This window comes from Cupressus sempervirens, chromosome 9 (genome assembly GCF_028749045.1).
Source record: "Cupressus sempervirens isolate cs-2001-9-10 chromosome 9, ASM2874904v1, whole genome shotgun sequence".
NCBI lineage: Eukaryota > Viridiplantae > Streptophyta > Pinopsida > Cupressales > Cupressaceae > Cupressus > Cupressus sempervirens.
Window position 1 is genome coordinate 477,854,142 of NC_143126.1, and position 5,546 is coordinate 477,859,687.

The 5,546-nt window shown below is 36.3% G+C and overlaps 1 pseudogene; it reads left to right on the top strand.

Annotated features, from left to right (window-relative positions):
* Positions 1-2,815: 2,815 nt before the first annotated feature.
* Positions 2,816-5,339, top strand: LOC149539398 (G-type lectin S-receptor-like serine/threonine-protein kinase At2g19130 pseudogene; annotated as a pseudogene).
* The last annotated feature ends 207 nt before the right edge of the window (positions 5,340-5,546 follow it).

Consider the following 5,546-nt stretch of genomic DNA (forward strand, 5'->3'; position numbering starts at 1 on the left):
TTCGCAGTGCCAAATTGGTTATTGAAAGGTACCAAGCTTAGTGGATGAACAGTTAATCACAAGGATTAAAAAGATTGGAGTTTCGTTTTGCCTATCCAATCGGAGCTTGTTGTCACAAATACAAATCAGATCTAATGCTCAAACTAGGATATCATTGATTAATACTTGGGCTTAAGAATTATCTCTATCACCAATGGGAGAAATGAGAAGTTCAAGTCAAGCTGTGCCTCGAGCAATAAAATCTACTGCCTAGTTGCAGATGTCTTTCGTGTCCAAGAACCACTAATATTATAACAAATACATTTATAATTTCCTACTTGCTTCGGCATCTGTTGCTTGAAATGTTGCTTGTTAGATTTGATCTGCTTTTCCTATAATTTTCTTTTTCTTCTTTTAAAATTGGTATGATGCTTATTAATGTAATTCACTTGCAATTTTCTGCCTAATTTTATAATAATGTTATCATTTAAATTTTGTTTAAATAAAAAATAAATCTAATATTGTTGATCGAATTTAAAATGTAATATAATGTATTACATACATTATATTTATTTATAGAGGAAAAATTTATTTTATAATTATTAATAAATATTTTTTTCTACATATTTATTATAGTACTATTTAAAGTAGGCTAGGAGCATTTTACAAGAAAAAATCCCTATTTTTATGACCATTATAAAGAATTATATAGTGGTCAGGTTCTACTAAATGATTTGAGAGTTTTCTTGTTTACTATCTTTGGGTACCTTAAGAAAATTTATGTTTAAAGTTTTTTCTTTAGCAAGATTTTGTAACATTTTTCTAACAATCTTTTTTCATTTATTTATTAGCCTTATTGACAATCCTACCCAATTTATGAAACATGTTGATCAAAGAGGCTAGTCATGTTTAAGTATTTTTCAATAGTATTTGTAACAATATTTTAAAACATGACTCTATTGTTATAAATTAAATATATATCAATTTATATATACTTCAAATGATATACAATATGATTGTACAAGTGAACCCTTTTGTTTATAGTATAAATGATATATGATACGATTACAATCTTTTTTCATTTCTTTATTAGCCTCATTAACAATCCTACCCAATTTATGCAACATGATGATAGAAGAGGCTAGTCATGTTTAAGTACTTTTAAAACGTATCTGTAACAATATTTTAAAACATGACTCTATTGTTATAGATTTGATGTAGGAGCATCTTGGGTTTCATGGCTATCCTCCATGTTTCCTGAGTTTCTTAGTTTCTATCCTGTTACAATGCCTTGCATTTCCAAGTTCCCTTTGTTTGCCAAGTTCGTAGTTGCTTCTAAGTTATCTTGTGGTTGTCGAGTGTTCTTTAGTTGTTAGGTTGTCCTATGGTTTTTGAGTATTCTTTGGTTGCCGAGTTATCCATTTGTCGTGAAGTTTGTTTAGGTGTCGAGTTCCTTTAGTTATCGAGCTTGTTTGGATGCTGAGTTCCTTTGGTTGCCGAGCATTGTTGAGTTCATCGAGTTCCAACATTTTGCTTAGTTCTTCATTTGCTGAGGTGTCTATGTGCAGTTTCTTGTTAGAGCCAACCTTTGCATTTAATTTAGTGATAGGTATCTGTTGTGAGCCAACTTGTGGCTTATCCTAGCATTTAATGTAAGAGTTTATTTTTTTGTAATTACAACAAGCCAACTTGTGGTTGTGGATGTATTTAAAAGGTGTTTGATAAAGTCTTAGGGGTAGATTTTGGGGGTAGAGCAAGAAGCATAGGAGGAGCATAAGTATGCAAAGTTTGATAATTGTAGGTTGTAATTATTGGTAATATGTCCATGACCCAAAAGGCCTTACAACTAGGCATGTAATTGATGATTTAGATGAATATATGAAGGTATTTGTTCCTCTATCTCCCGAGTTTGTTTTTATTGTGTCATTTTTTTCACTGTGTTTATTCTCGTAGTTGGTTTGAATAACTGATTATCTTGTCACTTCATATGTCAAGATTAAATAGATATCAATTTATATATATTTCAAATGACGTATGATATGATTGTACATGTGAACTACCCTTTTTTTTATAGCATAAATTATATATGATATGATTGTACAAGTAGATTATCGTTCCATTTATATTTTAAATGATATATGATATGATTACAATATTTTTTCATTTCTTTATTAGCCTCATTAACAATCCTACCCAATTTGTGCAACATGTTGACTGAAGTGGCTAGTCATGTTTAAGTATTTTTCAAAAGTATCTCTAACAATATTTTAAAACAAGACTCTATTGTTAGTTATATATATATATATATATATGATTGCACAGATGAACTACCTTTTTATTTATAGTATAAATGATATATAGAGGTGGACTATCCTTTCATTTATATTTCAAATGATATATAATATGATTACAATATTTTTTCATTTCTTTATTAGTCTCGTTGACAATCCTGCCCAATTTATGCAGCATGTTGACTGAAGAGGCTAGTCATGTTTAAGTATTTTCCAAAAATATCTGTAACAATATTTTAAAACATGACTCTATTGTTATAAATTAAATAAATATCAATTTATATATATTTCAAATGATATATGATATGATTGTACATGTGAACTAGTATAAATTATATATGATATGATTTTTACAGACGGACTATCCACTAATTACTAATTAAAAACAGTGTAAAATGATACGCCATGGAAATAAAATAAAAAGTTGTTGAAAATAACGTCATGATTGACGTAACATACCCACCATGTCTTCTGAGATTTCTTTGCAAATAAGTTTGACTTGACTAGCACACCATTTAATTGTCTACAAACCCTTTCACATGCAACACTACAATAGACCAAATGTAACGTACCACTCTGGAGATGGACAGAAAGAGGGCAAAATCCCGCTTTAGCCTGCTTTTTGCAGTTACGGTGTTTATTCATCTCAAGAATTATGCTGCTGCTGTCGAGGCTCGAGACACTCTCTCCTTGGGAGCTTCGCTGGCTGGAAATCAGACATTAATTTCAAAGAACGGCACATTTGAATTGGGTTTCTTCAGCCCAAATGGAACCAACAATTGGTATATTGGAATCTGGTACGCCAATATAGCAGAGAAGACGATCGTTTGGGTGGCCAACAGAGAGACTCCCGCGACAAACAAGCCTGGCATTTTGAAGCTGTCAAGACAAGGTAAACTAAGATTGTTCGACGCAGAGGGTGAGGCTATTTGGTCAGTCAACACATCGAATAAGGCATCCCAGGCTGTGATGTTAGATTCCGGTAACTTTTTGATGCTGAGCGATGACAACAAAAATGAAACGGTTTGGCAGAGTTTCGACAATCCAACAGATACCTGGTTTTCTGCCATGAGATTCGGGGGACGACAAAAGCTGGTCTCCTGGAAAACCTCGGCGGATCCTGCTCCTGGGCTTTTCTTATTTCAAGTGGACCCATCTGGTGCTAATCAATTCGTGCAAATATGGAATAATTCTGTCCAGTACTGGGAGAGCGGAGTTTGGGATGGTAAAATGTTCGGTCATAATCCAGAACTGTCGAACAAAGAGTTCATTAATGTGAGTGTTGAAATTACCAGCTCTGGTATGTACGTACGAATGACTACGACTCATAAGTTGAATTACCGGCTCCTGCGTTTCGTCATGATGAAGTCCGGAGATACTCGAACCTCTATGTTCGATGGCAAAGTGTGGAACGTGTTATGGTCTCAGCCCAAAGATGAATGTGCCGTATATGCTCTCTGTGGTGCTTTTGGAACCTGCATCTCCAACAATCTTCAGCATTGCAGCTGTGTGAAGGGCTTCACACCGAAAGACAACCAAGCCTGGGATTCGCAAGAGTGGTGGTCCAGTGGCTGTGTTCGCGAGAGCCCCTTAAATTGCAGCACCGACATATTCATCGACTCCGAATCAAAGTTATCTAATGACGATCACGACTTGTCCTACTCTGCACCCACAAAAATGGAATGCGAGAAAGCCTGCCTCAGCAACTGCTCCTGCACTGCTTATGCTTTCAATTCGCCTTCCGAGACCTGCCAAACCAGGTCCGGAACTCTTCTGAACTTGCGCAACTCTTTGTCAGAAAGCAATTCGAATGTCTTCATTCGAGTAGCTGCCCCTTCCCTTCCAAGTTTTAATCCACCATCGCCCCCCATTAAAGTAAAAACCGTTCTGCTTGTAGTGTTTGGTAGTTTCATTGCTCTTGCCATTTTTTTGGGTATTTTTACATTTTTAATCCTCAGGAGGCGACATGATCGGGCCCTACGATCTCATGAGAGTTGTGAAGATTCATCCGACTCTTTTCTTAGAATGTTCAGTTACAAGGAGTTGGAGATTGCGACTAGGAACTTCAGGTCTAAGCTGGGGAGCGGAGGATTCGGCTCAGTTTTCAAAGGATCTCTACCAGACGGTACACTTGTGGCTGTGAAGAAATTGGAATCCATTTCAAGCCGAGATGATAAGCAGTTCCGAGCGGAAATTAGTTCTTTGGGGAGCATACAACATGGGAATCTGATCAGGCTTCGAGGGTTTTGTGCTCAGGGATCCAAACGATTACTAGTTTATGAATACATGCCCAAGGGATCTCTAGATTCTCTGCTCTTCACGAATAATTCCAAAAGTGAAAGAAAGGTACTCGACTGGAAGACCCGATTCCAGATCGCTTTAGGCACTGCACGAGCTTTAGTTTACCTCCACGAGGAGTGCAGAGAACGCATCATTCACGGGGATATAAAGCCGGGGAACATTCTGCTCGACGCTGATTTCTCACCCAAGTTGGCCGACTTTGGCATGGCAAAGCTTCTGAGCAGAGATTTCAGCCGCGTATTGACCACAACGAGAGGAACGAGAGGTTATTTGGCTCCGGAATGGATTTCGGGCGTTCCCATCACTACAAAGGTTGATGTATACAGTTTCGGTATAACTCTTTTAGAAATCATTTCTGGGCGAAGAAGTTTGGATTTAAATGTACAAGATTCCAGCAGGTATTATTTTCCAGCTTGGGCTGCAACACAAATCCACCAAGGAAAGACGATTAATGTTGTGGAAGCGGGTGTTGCAGAGGACAAAGATATTGAAGAGGTGAGAAGAGCAGTTGTTGTGGCATTGCTATGCATTGAAAGGGAGGAGGAGATGAGGCCAAGCATGGGGCAAGTGGTGCTGATGCTGGAAGGGAAGACGGAGTCTCCATCTCCTCCGGAAATGGATGATGCAACAAACAGTAATACTGATAGCAATGGCTAGATGCTGGTGGATTTATAATAAGAGCTCTATAGAGCTACAGTAATGTATGAAATACTGTAATATTTATTTGAGGATAATGAAATATAATATGAATACTTAGGGCTTTCGAGATGTGTTTTGACTCTTTGAAATTTTAGATGAAATGAGTACTTAATATTTTTGAGATGTGTCTTGACTGTTTAAAATTTTGGTGTAAGATTTCTAGGATTTTGGATAGATTTTGAAGCTTTTATAAATTTTTGTAAGTTTCTAGTCTGAATTCAGATGTAACTAAAAATTGTTTCGACAATTGTTTATTTTATCATAAAATAATATGAA